This window comes from Acipenser ruthenus, chromosome 11 (genome assembly GCF_902713425.1).
Source record: "Acipenser ruthenus chromosome 11, fAciRut3.2 maternal haplotype, whole genome shotgun sequence".
NCBI lineage: Eukaryota > Metazoa > Chordata > Actinopteri > Acipenseriformes > Acipenseridae > Acipenser > Acipenser ruthenus.
Genome location: NC_081199.1, coordinates 44,261,831 through 44,281,515, shown reverse-complemented (window position 1 = coordinate 44,281,515; position 19,685 = coordinate 44,261,831). Strand labels below are relative to the sequence as shown.

The following is a 19,685-nucleotide window of genomic DNA, read 5'->3' as shown; positions in this document are numbered from 1 at the left end:
AACCATTTTAAAATAGAGACACATATTTTGCAGCTTCAGTGGTTGTATGTTGTCCAAAGTCTCTGTGGTTTTAGTGTTAAACAGGTTTTTTTTCTTGCATTTCTTTATATCGGCTTAAATTTGTTGCAGTAAAACAACATGTTTTATTTTAGAAAACTTTCAATTCTGTGTTATTTGAAACAATAATTTGACCTGTTCAAAACAAAGAAAATGTGTAGTGAAAGATTTGTCATAGTTTTTCATTTATGGTTATGTGGTAGAAAATTCACAAAACAAGGTATTCTAGACAATGTTAAGAACACATATTTTAATGTAATAACTTGTATTGTACCACTCTGTAACTGTTTGTATTTTTCTACTCTGTATCTTATGTTTGCAACAAATAGCTGCGTGCAGAATAATGCCGCTGTCAGCAAGAGGGGTATCCACAGATAGCACCAAGCATCCTGTCTTCTAAATGTGAACGCTGACATGTTGTGGCACTAGCCACACAAGTGTTTAAATAAACACTCCCTTTAGTTAAAATGCCTGGCCAGGTAACTTCTTAATTATTGTATCTATTTAATTAAGGATTCCCCTTTAAGAAGGCTGAACTCCCATGAGCCTTTGTTCTTTTTTAAACAGGTAGAGGGTGGAAGGGAGGCAGGTTTTGTGTTCTGGGTTCCTCCATTTTGTGTATGGCGGTGTGGTTTGTGTGCAGGTTCTGAATGGGTTCCAGTTGGCTTTCAGGATTTTATTTACAAGAAAATTATATTAAATAAGAACTATACCTACCTTGGAGCATCTCTTGGACAACTTGTTGCTGTTGGACTGCCACTGGAACTACAGAATAAGCATCAACAAACAAACAAACAGTCAGGTGAGATCATTCTGAGGTTGTTTCCATTTTTGCATTTGTTTCTTTTTTGCTCGGTTGGATTACTTGGATTGTTTTTTGGACTTGATTTGTTCGAGACATTGTTTTGCATGAGTGCTATGTGTGTGATAATTTTTGTTATATATATATATAACTTATACATTTATAATTTTTTTTTTTTTTACTATATTAGTAATTGGCTATTTCATATATTTATTTCCTTGCCTGACTTTAAAATTGTTTGTTGCTTTACCCTCTACTATTTGTGGGCTTGTCTTAAATCATTTGCGATTCACTTGTGTGTAGTTTACTGGTGTCTGTGGCATTAAATTTGTTAATTGAGGACCGTCGTTTTTTTTTTGGTTTTATTCGCTGTTGGCTGAAGCTTTTAGTTTCAAACCGTTACAATGTGGCAACCAATTGCAAAAGTAGAAGTTATGAGTCATGAAGATAATTTTGAGCCACCCTTTTGACTGTTCTACTAAAAATATGGTCTCTGTCTCCTCTGTATGCAAGAGTTTTGCTCAAGTTGCTACATGCCCAAGTGTCACATAGACAGTTTGTGGAGGTACCTATAAATATCCAAGTTTGGCAGTGTTATGTGGGCTTGTTCTCAAACTGACTCTGCACTGAGTGTTGTGACAGGCTCCAGGTTTGCAAATCTTAATAAAGCTTGCTGTTTGAGAATCTACAGTCTCTCTTCCTTTCAATAGAATTTCCAAGACAGTTATTTCAATAAGTCAAGTGAAATCTGTTTTTTGCCAAAATTTCAAGGAATCTCCAAAAGGGTTCTTTAATTATTCAGGGGTCTAAAGGGTTAAAATATATAAAAGAAAATAAAATGTATATCCTAAAAGGTTGAAGGGCTCATAAGTGAATGGTCATGGGTCAAGAGTCAGTGGTGGGGGGGGTGGTCTATGTCCAATGGGGACGGGCGCGGAGGATGAAGAGAGGCAAAGACGAGCCACGCGCGTCAAAAAGGCCGGCGCCAGCCTTTTTGACGTGCGTGGCTCGTCTTTGCCCCTCTTCATCCTCCGCGCCCGTCCCCATTGTCCCTCTCTGTTCCTCCCCATCATTTCTCTCTCTTCTTCCCTTCCACCCCCCCCCCCCTTTCCTTTCCTGGGGGGCTCCCATCTCTCTCTCTCTCTCTCCAGCCAGCCTTCTTTCTCAGCACTGTATTTACTCACACACGTTCATCTCAGCCACTTCACTCATACCAAGCACAATCACTAGCTCAAGCCACACAGCTCTTGCTATATAATATATAAAGAGTTCAATTGTTATTTAAAACTCATATAATTAGTCCAAAGTCTATTTGTGGTTTGATTTTATTACAGTATATTTCTATCTTAAAATGATAAAAAAATATTATATTGTCACCAAAGTGGTCATTGAGGATTATATGGTTAATGTTTTATACAATTTAATTCTTTGAAATTAAAAAATATATATTACACATAACTTTTCATTTATTCCTCACAAATCAGTATTTTACAATTCAGGATAATTGGGATATATGCTAATTACATCATTCCAATAGCTATTTATAATTCGTATAACCAAGTAAAATTCAATTTAGGGTTACTACCCATTAATTTATATATTAAAATAAGTTCAAATATTATATTGTTACCAAAACGGCGTTTGTGGATAATATATGTTCAATGTTTTATACAATTTTAATTATTAAAAATATATATTTAATTTTAAATATATGTACCTTTCCAGTTAAGTGTCACAAATTGAATTATGGGTAATATGAAAATATACGGGATATGGAGAAACCCATTGAATTATTCTGCCGTAAACACCGCAATTAACCACCAGGGGGAGATGTTCGGAAACTACATGCAATCTTGTATTTGACCAAATGTAAACAATTATCATTTTGTCTACGAACATCCGATCCAGACGCATGATACATCTTTGGAAAGCCACAAAACGGCTTTTTTAATATAAAAAATAACCCCTGCATATTGAGCTACAGGGCACAGCACGAGCAGTGAAACCGGGGTCCCCACAGACTTCAATCAGGCGCGTTCACGATCATAACAAAGCCTACGTCAGCATGCGCGCTTCACAGAATGTCCGCCCCCATGCTTGCCTGGAGTTTCACATCGCAACTCACATCTCCTCAGGTAAAACAAAACCGTATTGTTATTTATACCTGTTTAAGGGGCTTGTTTTTTGGCTGTACGGCTTCATCTCATCCTTTTTGTTTGTCATAATCGAAAGCGCGCCAGCCTCCGTTTTCTGTGTTTGTTTTAACCCTTTGCAGTCCATTTATTAAGTGCGCAACAGGCACGTCAGGTTTTCACACGCGCAGTTAATTTTAGACGCGCTGTTTAAAAGTGTTTTTTTTCACAGTCAAACGGGTTTAAATGGCCCTGCATATCAACAAAGCATTCACTAGGCATCTCCAGCCCTGCCCCACCCTTTTCGTTTGCTATAGCGTTTACCTATGTAAGAAATAATAATAATAATAATAATAATAATAATAATAATAGTCGTACATACCGATCGATCATCTCCGGATCACTCGTTTTATCACCAAACTCCTCAATAATGCGATCCAAGTCATTATTTTATTACAATAACATCTGAAAAAAGCTCTACAAATGTCCATGATAGTCTCTGTGCGCTGACGCACTCAGCCAGCTTGTTTACTATGAACGCCCCGTTATCTGATACCTGATACCATATTCATGAGATACGCCTTTTTTTTTTTTTTTTTTTTTTTTTCGACTTGTCTCGGCTCCTGTCGCTACCACTCGGCAATTGAATGGTTTTCTCGGCTTTTTCCGGAGAAAAAACGACTAAACACCCGTTTATTGCGTTGCTATAATGATGTCGGACCCAGTCTGACAAAGGACCTGTGAGGAATAATTGCAATGTCGGACCCAGTCCGACAATGGACCGCAAATTAATGTTGCTGTGTTGTTTTTTGCTATGGATGATTTATCTGATTGCCCCCGCTAATGCTTTATTGTGCACACACGAGGTTGTTGGCTCTTCATGGTTTTAATATCACAGGGTGTGTGTTAATTTGTTTTTAATGTTGGGTGTTCGCAGCACACAAGTTCTGAAGGAGTGACGTCGCTGTTTATTATATTGTTGTTCTTGTTCCCTGCAGCATTGATTGTTGGCCAATCTGTATCTATCATTTTGGGATCCATGGTGGTTGCATTACATTAGTCACTTAAACTGTAATTTCTGATTAGAATTCACTGTGTTGTTTATGTATTTGTGTGGAGTTTATTGTTTTAATTAATATAGTTTTCTGTTTTAACAAGATATAAACTGAAAACACACAGTGTGGGATTTGTCAGTGTGTGCCTCGTAATCACGTGACCCACGATTTAAGAATACGGGGGGTGCGTTCACGAGAGGCAGACTTTGTTAAGTCTGCGCAGATTCTACAAAGATTCCGAAAATTCATTGGCTACTTGCTCCGATTCTGTGCGGATTCTGCGCAGAATGACGGAAGTCTGCGTGTCGTGAACGCACCCAAACTGTCTCCACACACAACACACAGCGTTCTTGCGCCTGCCGTCACTCCTGCACACGTGAGCGGAATACATGCAGGCTAGAGTGTCTCACGCGTGTAGGGCTGTGTGTTGAAATGAACCTGGAAACAAATTCAAATCCATGCGTTTCCAGCAGATGTGTCCGTCCTCGCCTCTTGCTTTGCTCGACTACCTCTAAGAGAAATGTGTTGGGCTTGTATCTTCACCTCAGTGTTGCTATTGTGTTTAAATTGACATATTGTTTTCGGCCCTTGCATTAAATGTCGGTTCATCTGTGAGACTGAGAAATAATTCTCACACAATATTATGGCTGTAGACCAAGAGCAAGTTCATAATACTGGTCTGTGACAATGTGAAGCACTTCCAGTGTATTTATTTATTTATTTATTTATTGCATTTATATAGCGATTTTTGTACAAGCGTTTCACAAAGCACTGTACAGTACAAAGCACAAAAAAAGAACAAACCACAATACATTTCTATAGCATGCCACACATACAGACCATAATAATACAAAAGCAGCAGTTTTTATAAAAGTGTGTTTTTGCTCTTGACAATACTCGACCGTCCCCTCGCTAGATTGCTCTGATACTGTGTGTGTGTGTGTGTGTGTGTGTGTGTTCTTGTCTCTCGCCTGTCCGGTGTGGATGAAGATGTGGTTTCAGTGTTTAATGCTCGTCCCCTCACTGTGTGTTCTTGTCTCTTGACAGGTCTGTGAGGATGAGAAGGTCTCCACAGTCTGGAGTCTGGTCTCTGACAGGCTCAACATACCTGTCAATCAACAGGGACTCCTCTACAAAGGCAAGGCGCTGGCAGGTAGGCTGAACAGCACAGCACAGCACAGCACAGCACAGATCACCCCTCATCTCGCCCCTCGCCTCACCCCGGGTCAGTGTGGCACAGCCTGCCTGCTCTTCTGAACAAACACTTCAGCCCTGCAGACGCAGTGAGAGTCTGGAGCAGCTACACAAGGTAACCTGAACACAATAAACACACACACTGCTATACACACAGAGACACACACACACACACACACACACACAGTGAGAGTCTGGAGCAGCTACACAAGCTAACCTGAACACAATAAACACACACACTGCTATATACACACACACACACACACACACACAGACACACAGTGAGAGTCTGGAGCAGCTACACAAGCTAACCTGAACACAATAAACACACACACACACACACACACAGACACAGTGAGAGTCTGGAGCAGCAACACAAGGTAACCTGAACACAGTAGACACACACACTGCTATATACACACACACACACACACACACACACAGTGAGAGACTGGAGCAGCTACACCAGGTAACCTGAACACAATAAACACACACTGCTATATACACACACACACACACACACACACACACAGTGAGAGTCTGGAGCAGCTACACAAGGTAACCTGAACACAATAAACACAGACACTGCTATATATACACACACACACACACAGTGAGAGTCTGGAGCAGCTACACAAGGTAACCTGAACACAATAAACACAGACCCTGCTATATACACACACAGACACACACACACACACACACACATTGAGAGTCTGGAGCAGCTACACAAGGTAACCTGAACACAATAAACACAGACACTGCTATATACACACACACACACACACACACACACACACACACAGTGAGAGTCTGGAGCAGCTACACAAGGTAACCTGAACACAATAAACACACACACTGCTACACACACACACACACACACACACACAGTGAGAGTCTGGATCAGCTACACAAGGTAACCTGAAGACAATAAACACACACACTGCTATACACACACACACACACACACACACACACACACTGCTACAATGCACACCGGATTTAAAAGTATGTTCTGTATTACAGTGCCACATGTCGTCTCTTTTGGCAAGTGATATTTTCAAAATAATATTGAGTGGCAATAAAGAGTGCTGACTGTATTTGAACCCGGAGTAACTGTTTGTTAAGGTAGTTAGTAACACTTGTGATTGTATTTAATGATTCTTTATATAGCCGTGATTGTCTTGATTTCAATGCAGTTAATTAATGCAGAAGTTGTTCTTCCCTGCAACTATTGTAAGGATTAATGCTGCCTCTTTCAACTTGGGGTGCATGCTATGTATTTTTTGGGGGACACTTGTGGGACAGGTAAAGTTGTATATAATGTCCAACTAGGCTGAAAGCATTTATAGATTGCTTTATTTTTTTTTTTATTATTTTAGGTGATGAAGTGACACTTTGAATATGGGGCCTGATGAGAGAAGTATCCTTTTCATGTGGTTTTGGTTTTGCCGTTGTGAGCAGGTGTGGGAGACAGCACCGTGTCTGCATGTGAAATAACAAAGTCATCGCAGTGGAGGGACTCTCTGAAGGCTGCTGTTTGTGGATTTGTCTTTTAATGTGAGTGATCTACTGTACTGTGATGCCACTGACTGTACGCACGCTGCACTGCAGGGGAGACACCGCTGGCATTCAGAGGGCATGCTTGTTCATTTAAAGCACGCTGCACTGCAGGGGAGACACCGCTGGCATTCAGAGGGCATGCTTGTTCATTTAAAGCACGCTGCACTGCAGGGGAGACACCGCTGGCATTCACAGGGCATGCTTGTTCATTTAAAGCACGCTGCACTGCAGGGGAGACACCGCTGGCATTCAGAGGGCATGCTTGTTCATTTAAAGCACGCTGCACTGCAGGGGAGACACCGCTGGCATTCAGAGGGCATGCTTGTTCATTTAAAGCACGCTGCACTGCAGGGGAGACACCGCTGGCATTCACAGGGCATGCTTGTTCATTTAAAGCACGCTGCACTGCAGGGGAGACACCGCTGGCATTCAGAGGGCATGCTTGTTCATTTAAAGCACGCTGCACTGCAGGGGAGACACTGCTGGCATTCACAGGGCATGCTTGTTTTTACTTTACCACAACATCTGCACACACACACACACACATATATATATATATATATATGTATAATGTATGTATATATCAATACATGTATATATGTGTTCTTATCTAGTGTCGTGCTAGAACGGTTTTGGCCTTAGCAATAGTCAATGCTAGTAATTGGAAATCCTGAGTAATTGAAAGTATTTTATGTGTTTCACTGATGTGTCATGAGGGGTGTTTGTGCTGCACTGTGGGTCACTGATCTGTCATGAGGGGTGTTTGTGTTTCACTGATCTGTCATGAGGGGTGTTTGTGCTGCACTGTGGGTCACTGATCTGTCATGAGGGGTGTTTGTGTTTCACTGATCTGTCATGAGGAGTGTTTGTGCTGCACTGTGTTTCACTGATCTATCATGTGGGGTGTTTGTGCTGCACTGTGTTTCACTGATCTATCATGTGGGGTGCTTGTGCTGCACTGTGTTTCACTGATCTATCATGTGGGGTGCTTGTGCTGCACTGTGGGTCACTGATCTGTCATGTGGGGTGTTTGTGCTGCACTGTGGGTCACTGATCTGTCATGTGGGGTGCTTGTGCTGCACTGTGGGTCACTGATCTGTCATGTGGGGTGTTTGTGCTGCACTGTGGGTCACTGATCTGTCATGAGGGGTGTTTGTGCTGCACTGTGGGTCTCTGATCTGTCATGAGGGGTGTTTGTGCTGCACTGTGTTTCACTGATCTGTCATGTGGGGTGTTTGTGCTGCACTGTGGGTCACTGATCTGTCATGTGGGGTGTTTGTGCTGCACTGTGGGTCACTGATCTGTCATGAGGGGTGTTTGTGCTGCACTGTGGGTCACTGATCTGTCATGAGGAGTGTTTGTGCTGCACTGTGTTTCACTGATCTGTCATGTGGGGTGTTTGTGCTGCACTGTGGGTCACTGATCTGTCATGTGGGGTGTTTGTGCTGCACTGTGGGTCACTGATCTGTCATGTGGGGTGTTTGTGTTTCACTGATCTGTCATGAGGGGTGTTTGTGCTGCACTGTGTTTCACTGATTTGTCATGTGGGGTGTTTGTGCTGCATTGTGGGTCACTGATCTGTCATGTTGGGTGTTTGTGCTACACTGTGGGTCACTGATCTGTCATGTGGGGTGTTTGTAATGCACTGTGGGTCACTGATCTGTCATGAGGGGTGTTTGTGCTGCACTGTGGGTCACTGATCTGTCATGAGGGGTGTTTGTGCTGCACTGTGTTTCACTGATCTGTCATGAGGGGTGTTTGTGCTGCACTGTGGGTCACTGATCTGTCACGAGGAGTGTTTGTGCTGCACTGTGGGTCACTGCCACACAAGGTCACTGTATTTTGGATCATGTTTTTTTGTTTTTTTTAAAACCTTTATTTAACCAGGAAGTCACGTTAAGATTCAAAATCTCTTTTTGGAGACAGATCTGACCAATAGGGCAGCAATACAGAAACAATCACACACATTAACAGATTAACAGAAACATTTCAAAAATAATAATACCATGAAACAGTAATTAATCAGGACATTCCATTGGATTATTTGCAACTTTAAAATTAATTAAAACAAGTACATTTATCAGAAATAAAATTTCCCCCCTGATTTTTTTAATCTGTTAATAATGAGATAGTTTGACATGCTTTTGAGGTCGTTCCATGACCAGTGTTTGCTCTGCAGTTGATAGAATGTCATTCGCTTGGTCGTTATTGTTGTCTTTGACAGATTCCTGGAGTGTGTGGCTGTGTGCCTGAGTGATATCCAGAACTTAAGAGAAGTCGTTTCAATTCTGGTTCTTTCTTGAGGAGAGGTGACTTGTAGTGGTGAGTGTCAGGGTCAGTGTGGCTCGCTCCTGTGACTCTGAGCCCTGGAGCCGCTTTTAAGGGACAGTGTCCTGCAGAGTCTGCCTCGACATTGTGTGAGGGCGTTTGTACCTGAGAATCAGGACTAGCTTCTCGTGACGAATGGGATGCTGGCTGGAGCATTTCTTTATGTAGTTCAGCTTGTTAGTTCACATGTAGCTGACAGTGTGGACGTGCTCATCTTGCATTGCGAGTGTCAGCTGGTTAATTCATGACTACAGTAACCTGCAGGTCACAGCTTGCACAGGTTCATCAACATTGTCAGTTATTGTCTGTACTTGTATCCTCATGTATCCAGTGTGCGCAGTGCTGTAGCAGACAGTGAGGAGTAGTGGAGCAACAATCAATCCATTTATCCATCCTCTGCCCTTAAATTCCCCGAGCTGCGATTACATATTGTTGAATCGATGCATGAGATGAGAGCCCAGTTTGGAGTCTGCTGTTGCCGTTGTCCCAGGAAATATGTTGATCAAGCTCTAGAATTTAAAGGGGAGGTTCCATTGTTTCTAATGTAACCGAGCCTAGGCTAGGAAATAAGTAGATCGAGCCAGGAAATAAGTTGATCGGATATGTTAATGAAAAATAAATAATTTAAAATTCATTTTGTAGATATAATTTATATCAATTAGTAGATCGGATTTATTCGTCAGTATGCTGCTTGATAAGATGATGTGAATATCGCTTTAGATCCGATATATTAGCCTAACAAAAATGCATAATTTAAAATGACTTTTGTACGTATAATTTACATTAACATGTAGATCGGATACATTCGACAGCATTACGCTAGATAAGGGAATGTGAATATCGCTGTAATATATATTAGCAGCAAATAAATCATTTAAAATGAATTGTACGATTGTACATTTCTGATTGTGTATTTCTGTTTGTGTAACAAACGTTAACTAGCAAAACGTGTTGCGTATTGACGTTATTTTGCATTTCTGGAGGTGCTTTTGTTTTGGGAAGCACTACAGTTTGGACAGCAGGTATGCGAGCGATTGTCCAAAAGTTAAAGCATGAGTTTCAATCATGGAAAACATTAAGCTCCATGCTGCGATTACTAACTAGGCCATGGAGCACATCAATCACAGGATGCACAGCCCATCTTTGCTTGTTTGGTTGTTAGTAGCTTATTGATCCCAGAATCTCATCAAGCAGCTTCTTGAAGGATCCCAGGGTGTCGGCTTCAACAACATTACTGGGGAGTTGGTTCCAGACCCTCATAATTCTCTGTGTAAAAAAGTGCCTCCTATTTTCTGTTCTGAATGCCCCTTTATCTAATCTCCATTTGTGACCCCTGGTCCTTGTTTCTTTTTTCAGGTCAAAGAAGTCTCCTGGGTCGACATTGTCTATACCTTTCAGGATTTTGAATGTTTGAATCAGATCGCCGCGTAGTCGTCTTTGTTCAAGACTGAATAGATTCAATTCTTTTAGCCTGTCTGCATATGACATGCCTTTTAAACCCGGGATAATTCTGGTTGCTCTTCTTTGCACTCTTTCTAGAGCAGCAATATCCTTTTTGTAACAAGGTGACCAGAACTGAACACAATATTCTAGGTGAGGTCTTACTAATGCATTGTAAAATTTTAACATTACTTCCCTTGATTTACATTCAACACTCCTCACAATATATCCAAGCATCTTGTTGGCATTTTTTATAGCTTCCCCACATTTCTAGAGGAAGACATTTCTGAGTCAACATAAACTCCTAGGTCTTTTTCATAGTTCCCTTCTTCAATTTCAGTATCTCCCTTATGATATTTGTAATGCACATTTTTATTGCCTGCATGCAATACTTTACACTTTTCTCTATTAAATTTCATTTGCCATGTGTCTGCCCAATTCTGAATGCTGTCTAGATCATTTTGAATGACCTTTGCTGCTGCAACAGTGTTTGCCACTCCTATTTTTGTGTCGTCTGCAGATTTAACAAGTTTGCTTACTATACCAGAATCTAAATCATTAATGTAGATTAGGAATAGCAAAGGACCTAATACTGATCCCTGTGGTACACCACTGGTTACCTCGCTCCATTTTGAGGTTTCTCCTCTAATCAGTACTTTCTGTTTTCTACATGTTAACCACTCCCTAATCCATGTGCATGTATTTGCATCCATGTGCATCCCCTGGTCAGCTGTCCAGCTCACTGCTGCAGAAGTTTGTTTGGGGCTGGGACAATGGACTTGTGTGTTTTAGCCATTTGTTAATCTTTGAAGAGGACCTGCAAGTTTGTCTTGCAGTCTTCCCTGCAATAATGATGGACTTTATTTATTTGAGAATCTGTGTTGGAAAATGTACTTTTTGACGGTGAAGTTGTTTTTAAAAAAACAAGTAAAGAAAATGTACATGATCTCTAACTCGCTATTTGACAAATAACAATTAAAAAATGAAAGCATGTGTGATGCTTATTTCCCTGCAAGCCCTTTTCTTTGCCCACTGGAGCACACAGCCTCTTATGGGGGTTTGGAACCGCAAATCACTGCATCTTAAACACACAGCTCTAGAGTCCGTAACTACAGCATGTACTGTACCATTTATTGTGTGTGTTTTAATGAAGTCTGCTGCTGTACTTGTCTGGCTGTGAGCTTTTGCTTTACCAACAAACAAGGAATTAATTATTTTTTACATACAATTCCCCATTTATATAGTTGGGTTTTTACTGGAACAATCTAGGTAAAGTACCTTGCTCAAGGGTACAGCAGCAGTGCCCCACCCCACCCCACCCCACCCACACTGCCCTCCTCCGTCTGTGGAGACACAACCAACATCGTTAGTTACAACCTGCATCATTACTTCCAGTCAACACCCAGATTTACAACCACCACCATGACTCGCAACCAACAGCATTACTTACCTCAGGAACTCACCTCCGGGACCAGGATTCAAACCACCGTCTTCAGGGAGAGGAGGCCATCGGCATAGCCATTGCGCCACCAGCTCCCACAGGAAAGCTTTGGTTCACACTATATATAAGCTCAATTAACACATTCTTTGAAACAAGCAAAGAACTCGCCTGGATTTGAACCCAGTCCATCTCACTTCCACGGAGTAGTCTGCTTTTTTCATTGTCTTATATAAGAAATTAACCAAGTCTTTGAAAACAAAGGAGGAACTCACCTGGATTTGAACTCAGTCCCCCAAGGTGAGCAGCACAGCATGCTAGTGAACTAGCCCACTGCACCACCTGTCTGCTTGTGACTGCCTTGCTGTCTAACCTTGTATATGAGGTTCACTTCCCTTGTCAGAGGTCGCACTGCAGGAGTTGAGAATCCTGGCGCTGGCTGCACAGTTGCAGTCTTTCATGCCACTGAAGAGAGGAGGGATTATGAAACACCCCTGTTACACAGCAGGGCTCGGAGGTAAATACCAGGGATACCAGGTCAATGCTATGAGTGTTAACACTAATCATATATATAATAACTGTGTGGCTTCCAGAGGACATGTGTTTTTTATATTGTGTTCCTCGTCAAGCTGTGGAATCTGAAGCTGCGCAGCAGAAATGATTCCACTTCCAGCAGGTTGACTTTGTGCAAAGTTTCTATTCTGATGTAAACTTTCAAAAGGCTTCAGAGGCTTCTAGTCGTAGTTTAAAGTTTCAGCCAATAAAAGTGACACGTTGTGTGTCTGTATTGTAGCTGCGATTACTGCCTGGTGATTGAGAATAAATATGTATAGATCCCCTTTCAGGGCTTGTTGTGTGACAGGATGCTGCATGGAGCCATGAAGAAGGGAAATGTCCACACAGTATGTATTTCCAAACGTCCGGATTTATTAAAGAAAAAGGCTTGAAAGTAAAACAATCTCCCCTCTATGAGCAATGGTAATGGAAGGGCTGCAGTCCCCAGCAAAAACACACACTGTTACCCACAAGCCTCCTGCAACAAACTGGGCTCCTTTTAAAATAGCAGAAAGTAGAAAATGTGGTTTGTCTTACCAAACACACACAATGCGAACAGTCAGTCAATATGTAGCGGTATTGTGAAGCGGGATGTGGGGTTGCTCAATGCCTTGCTCACTGGGTGTGCTTCTATTCTTTTAAACAAAGTAAGGAGAGGAGAGGGGGAGGGGAGGAGAGAGGGGAGGGGTGGAGAGGGCAGCAGCAGTATTCCTCAGTCTAGGAAGGACAGCTCTCCACAGCCTCAGGGTGAAGCATGCGAGTCGCCAGCCGCTCCATATCATCCAGGCTCAACAAGCGCAGCCTCCGCTCGTAATCCTGAGAGAGAGGCAGAGGGAGAGACACAGAGTCACAACTACACGCTGCTCTACACCTGCATTTCAGAGTGTGTGTGCTGCAGCTGTGATTGTGTGTGCGTCTCTGTCACTGTACAGCTGTGTCTGTATACCACTGTGCATGTGCTGCAGCTAGGATTGTGTGTGTACCAGTGTTTATTGTGTTCAATTTATCTTGTGTAGCTGCTCCAGCCTCTCACTGTGTGTGTGTGTGTTGGTATATAGCAGTGTGTGTGTTTATTGTGTTCAGGTTACCTTGTGTAGCTGCTCCAGACTCTCACTGTGTGTGTGTGTGTGTATAGCAGCGTGTGTGTTTATTGTGTTCAGGTTACCTTGTGTTGCTGCTCCAGACTCTCACTGTGTGTGTGTTTATTGTGTTCAGGTTACCTTGTGTAGCTGCTCCAGACTCTCACTGTGTGTGTGTGTGTGTGTGTGTGTGTGTGTGTATAGCAGTGTGTGTGTTTATTGTGTTCAGGTTACCTTGTGTTGCTGCTCCAGACTCTCACTGCGTCGGCAGGACTGAAGTGTTTGTTCAGAAGAGCAGGCAGGCTGTGCCACACTGACCCGGGGTGAGGCGAGGAGTGAGAGGAGGGTTGAGGCGAGGGGTGAGAGGAGGGGTGTGGCGAGGGGTGAGGTGTGACAGGAGGGGTGAGGCGAGGGTGAGGGGTGAGGTCTGAGAGGAGGGGTGACACAGGGAGTGCTGTTCTTGCTCGGGTGATACTTTCTCTGTTGGGGGCGTCACAACAAGTTCAGCTTGGAATCGGGAGTGATGGAGTCGTGTGACAGTCTGTGCTCATCTGAGAGAGAGAGAGGGAGGGGGAGAAACAGGAGAGATTCAAGACCAGGTAGATTAACCCTTAGCTGCCGACTCGGTGTAATTTCATAACTTTTGTTACGATGACAAAACACGTCATATCTCAGACGTCCAATCAGCAATTTTGTTTTTTTAAAGTGTGAGTCATAGCCATGACTAATGGGCTTGTCATGATACCATTGGTTTAGGGCTAGGGTGGGCGGGACATATAATATTTTGATTACAAGGGTGAGTCTCTGCCGGCACCATTGTGACTGAGTGCACAGCAGAGTCGAAGCTCTGTATCTCCAGTTTTACAATCCCAAGAGTGCTAATCTACATATCATCTAAACGGGAGGTACTGGGGCTAATTAGCCATATTGTTATTGTTTTTTTTCAACTTGATATTGTTTTTTTGTGCTGAGTACATCTGCAGTGTTTATTTTTGTTTTGTTTTGTTTTCGCTGTGTCTCTCGTGTGCGTGCTTGCTTGCTTGCTGGGCAGGGCTAACTTCATGACTGCTGTAGACAAGAGGAACTACTGTACCAACACCACGTTTTGTTTTGTTTGTTTGTTTTGTTAAACATCTTTCTTATAGTTAGTTTCACATACGTTTTTATTTTAGACTTGTTTTTCCTCAGGAGAGAAGGCAAAACTAACAGGTCTATCGCATGTGATGCAAAGTTAGGCGTTTGTGTACGTCTGTGTTTTACTTTTTCTAGTCGATTCATTATTTCTCTGTAGTCGTTATTATTATTTAATTATGCATCTATTATTTTTTAATTTTTTTTATTCGATGTGTAAAAGAATGAGGAAAACACCTTGTTTAGTTTTTATTTTTACGTTGTGTATGTAGCCTACGTAAAAAACAGAGACATTTAGCTGTAGTTATTATTTAGCCATGTATTTTATTACTCGTTTACTGTGTGTAAAGAACAGAAAACATTATTTAGCTGTTGTCACTATTATTATTTAGCCATGTATTTTATTACTTGTTTACTTTTTTATGTGTGTGAAAAAGGATGGAGCAGAATATTATTATTATTATTTATTATTATTATTATTATTATTATTATTATTATTAATTGGTATTTATTTTAATGTTTTATGTGGGTGTGTGTAAGACAGAAAATGGATGGAGACAATCAGCTCTAGCATGTGGTTCAGTCACTGAAGAGGAGGAGGGCCCTGACTGAGGAAGAGATCGAGGGCATGTACGCCATGGAGGAGGACCTCCCTGATGAAGAGCTGCTGCAGGAGGATGAGGAGGAGGAGGAGAGTGATCTGGAGGAGCCCCAGTCCAGCACTTCAACTGCAGGGTAGTTTTGATAATAAATATATACAGCACAATATGGAAGGTTTTATTTTTTTTGTCTCCCTCCCTCCCAAATAAAATTCTTAATTTCAAAAGTTTTATTTGTAATATACTTTTTTTTTTAAATAAAAAAAATTAAACATTTTACTTGATAACTTGTGTGTTGTTTCTTTATTTTTGTACTGAAATATAATTGTATCTCAAACAGGGCAACAGTGTTTCCAGTCTCACTTTTTGCTAAGTTTTAACCCTGGTCTGCCTTTGCCATTTCGGAGGTTGATTTTTGTAAAATACTAGGCATTGCAAAACCTTATCTAGCTCTGCAACTGTTCAAGATATTTCAATTCTGATTTCAGATTTGAATTCCTTGGAAAATTGTGCAGCTACAATATACTCAAGTTTTTTTATATATTTAACTTGGAAAGAGGTTGAAATTGACCATTTTTTAAAATATTATTTCGATAATTTTTTGGGAGGTGTAGCTCATATGAAAATAAAAATAAAATCACCCCACAACAAAATAAATTACATCACTGGAAAGATCTACTTAATGGCGTTCTGTAGGTGTATTGGGTTTTCATTTCTGATTTAAGGTTCCAAAACTACAAGTGTTTAAACAGAAAGTGTTCATGTTTATGACCGGATATGGTTATTCCCCGTCGGCAGCATAGGGTTAAAACACTTCATGCAACTCAAAGATGATAAAAGATTGAAAACACTTTGTTTGCAGGTGTTACTGTTAATAGATATATGTAGAATAACATGCATGCTTTTTAACTGAGTGTGTAGCTGCTCCAGACTCACTGTGTGTCTGTGTGTGTGTGTATAGCAGTGTGTGTGTTTGTGTTCAGGTTACCTCGTCTAGCTGCTCCAGACTCTCTGTGCTGTGCTGTGCTGTTCAGCCTACCTGCCAGCGCCTTGCCTTTGTAGAGGAGTCCCTGTTGATTGACAGGTATGTTGAGCCTGTCAGAGACCAGACTCCAGACTGTGGAGACCTTCTCATCCTCACAGACCTGTCAAGAGACAAGAACACACACAGACACACAGTGAGGGGATGAGCATTAAACACTGAAACTACATCTTCATCCTCACAGGACAGGCGAGAGACAAGAACACACACAGACACACAGTGAGGGGATGAGCATTAAACACTGAAACTACATCTTCATCCTCACAGGACAGGCGAGAGACAAGAACACACACAGACACACAGTGAGGGGATGAGCATTAAACACTGAAACTACATCTTCATCCTCACAGGACAGGCGAGAGACAAGAACACACACAGACACACAGTGAGGGGATGAGCATTAAACACTGAAACTACATCTTCATCCTCACAGGACAGGCGAGAGACAAGAACACACACAGACACACAGTGAGGGGATGAGCATTAAACACTGAAACTACATCTTCATCCTCACAGGACAGGCGAGAGACAAGAACACACACAGACACACAGTGAGGGGATGAGCATTAAACACTGAAACTACATCTTCATCCTCACAGGACAGGCGAGAGACAAGAACACACACAGACACACAGTGAGGGGATGAGCATTAAACACTGAAACTACATCTTCATCAGTACGCACGCCTCGAGTGAAGTGACATCCCTCATCTGCACCATGCAAATGCATTTAGTGTAATTTCAAACGGGATTGAGATTATTATGCTCAAGAGCTAAAAGGCAAGAACAACATACGGTTAGAAATAATAAAACAATGTTTTTAAGAAAGCCCTCAGGACACGACATCCCCTCCTTGACAACGTCCTGTCCTCCTGTAGGAAGTGTCTCTTCAGCAATACCTAAGCTGGGAAGGTACACATTTTAAAGGGCCTTGATTTGCAGCATCGCAGTTCGACCCGCTCTGATGTTTTATGTTCTGTTATCAAACAACCGCTGACTTGCCCAATCGTAGAAAGTAGAAAATGTGGTTTGTCTTACCAAACACACACAATGCGAACAGTCAGTCAATATGTAGCGGTATTGTGAAGCGGGATGTGGGGCTGCTCAATGCCTTGCTCACTGGGTGTGCTTCTATTCTTTTAAACAAAGTAAGGAGAGGGGGAGGAGAGAGTAAAGAGGAGAGGATAGAGGGGAGAGGGGAGAGGGGAGAAGAGAGGGGAGGGGTGGAGAGGGCAGCAGCAGTATTCCTCAGTCTAGGAAGGACAGCTCCATGCACTCCACAGCCTCAGGGTGAAGCATGCGGGTCGCCAGCCGCTCCATATCATCCAGGCTCAACAAGCGCAGCCTCCGCTCGTAATCCTGAGAGAGAGGCAGAGGGAGAGACACAGAGTCACAACTACACGCTGCTCTACACCTGCATTTCAGAGTGTGTGTGCGTCTCTGTCTGTGTGTGTGTGTGTGTCGGTGTGTGTGTGTGTATTGCAGTGTGTGTGTTTATTTTGTTCAGGTTACCTTGTGTAGCTGCTCCAGACTCTCACTGTGTGTCTGTGTGTGTGTGTGTGTGTTTGTGTTCAGGTTACCTCGTGTAGCTGCTCCAGACTCTCACTGCGTCGGCAGGGCTGAAGTGTTTGTTCAGAAGACCAGGCAGGCTGTGCCACACTGACCCGGGGTGAGGCGAGGAGTGAGAGGAGGGGTGAGCTGTGCTGTGCTGTGCTGTGCTGTGCTGTTCAGCCTACCTGCCAGCGCCTTGCCTTTGTAGAGGAGTCCCTGTTGATTGACAGGTATGTTGAGCCTGTCAGAGACCAGACTCCAGACTGTGGAGATCTTCTCATCCTCACAGACCTATCAAGAGACAAAAACACACAGACACACAGTGAGGGGATGAGCATTAAACACTGAAACTACATCTTCATCCTCACAGGACAGGCGAGAGACAAGAACACACACAGACACACAGTGAGGGGATGAGCATTAAACACTGAAACTACATCTTCATCAGTACGCAAGCCTCGAGTGAAGCGACATCCCTCATCTGCACCATGCAAATGCACTTAGTGTAATTTCAAACGGGATTGAGATTATTATGCTCAAGAGCTAAAAGGCAAGAACAACGTACGATTATAAACAATAAAGATGACCCCCAGTCAATATAGCCGGGGGAATCACACCCCCGTCAAACCGCACCCTGCTGATCAGAGCTCACAAAGACAAACACATTATTAAAAGCCACTCAGCAAACAGTCACAAGCGGGTCCGGACGGCCATTTGTTATTAAAAATGCGGGATTCAAAAACAACCGCTGCACTGAATAATAAACAAAGTAAACGAGATGCACTCACCTGGTTTAACGAGCGCTGTCCCTCGTAGTCTGTGTAAAACAATAGCAAACGCCTCCTCACATGGCGTCCTTCTTCCACAAACTTATCACATGAAATAAAGTCGTTTCACACAGACACACGCTGAGCTGTCCTCTGCTCTTTACAATTGGTAGCGAACTTCAGGGAGACAGACGAGGCTTTAGCTTTCATTTCCTATCCAATGCTGCCTTCGTGTGGACATTTGGTAGAACTGCTGTCGAGGGGTTGATTTGAGTGTTAACTAATTCTGCTTCATAAAATCAAATGAAACCTGCTGAAAAACGTCATGTTAGCATACTGAAATACACGCCGCTTGTAGTTTTCCATATACTTAACTAAAAACTGACACAAATATAAAATGTGACATTTCCAAAACTGACGCTGCTCTTTTATTTAAACAACTGCTCTATCAATACAATGGTCGTCGTGAATCTTGGTTATATTTCTACGTCTGTGATAAAATTATTGCAAACACCCGTATATACTTTTAGATACATTTTAAACCGCTATAAAAGAGAACTACAATTTATTCCTTCAGGCACGTTCCGGTTTAGAATCGTTGTTTTCTTTGGTTATTTTGAAACTGCCCGTTTTAAAATATGACTCATAGTAAAACAATTCTTCACTAAAAGCATGAAAATATAATATTATTAAAATACTGACGTGGACACGTGTACTAAAAAAATGTTTTATTAATAATAAATGTATATTTTTAAACAGGTGCGCACCTTGGACAGCTATAGGGTCTATACAAATTAGGTAACGCATTTCTAACTTTTGATTCGCTAACTGTGTTCGCCAATCAGAAGTCATTTAATTTGTGACTTGTCTTTTATCCAATCAGATTGTTTAGGACAAGACGTAACCGTTCCACTTTCTCTCCACGAGATAGCCGCATCGGTAAGGAATTCATC

General features: G+C 42.1%; 2 long non-coding RNA genes across 2 annotated transcripts; one reads left to right on the top strand and one right to left on the bottom strand.

The window, feature by feature from the left end:
- The first annotated feature begins 364 nt into the window (after window positions 1-364).
- On the top strand, window positions 365-15,698 carry LOC131739483 (uncharacterized). The gene is made up of 4 exons (XR_009330603.1): window positions 365-859; window positions 5,094-5,199; window positions 6,623-6,800; window positions 15,319-15,698. It is a non-coding gene; the product is annotated as an uncharacterized LOC131739483 (long non-coding RNA).
- Window positions 12,733-17,762, bottom strand: LOC131739484 (uncharacterized). The gene is made up of 3 exons (XR_009330604.1): window positions 16,413-17,762; window positions 13,878-14,194; window positions 12,733-13,380 (listed from the first exon to the last, which is right to left on the bottom strand). It is a non-coding gene; the product is annotated as an uncharacterized LOC131739484 (long non-coding RNA).
- Window positions 17,763-19,685: the final 1,923 nt, after the last annotated feature.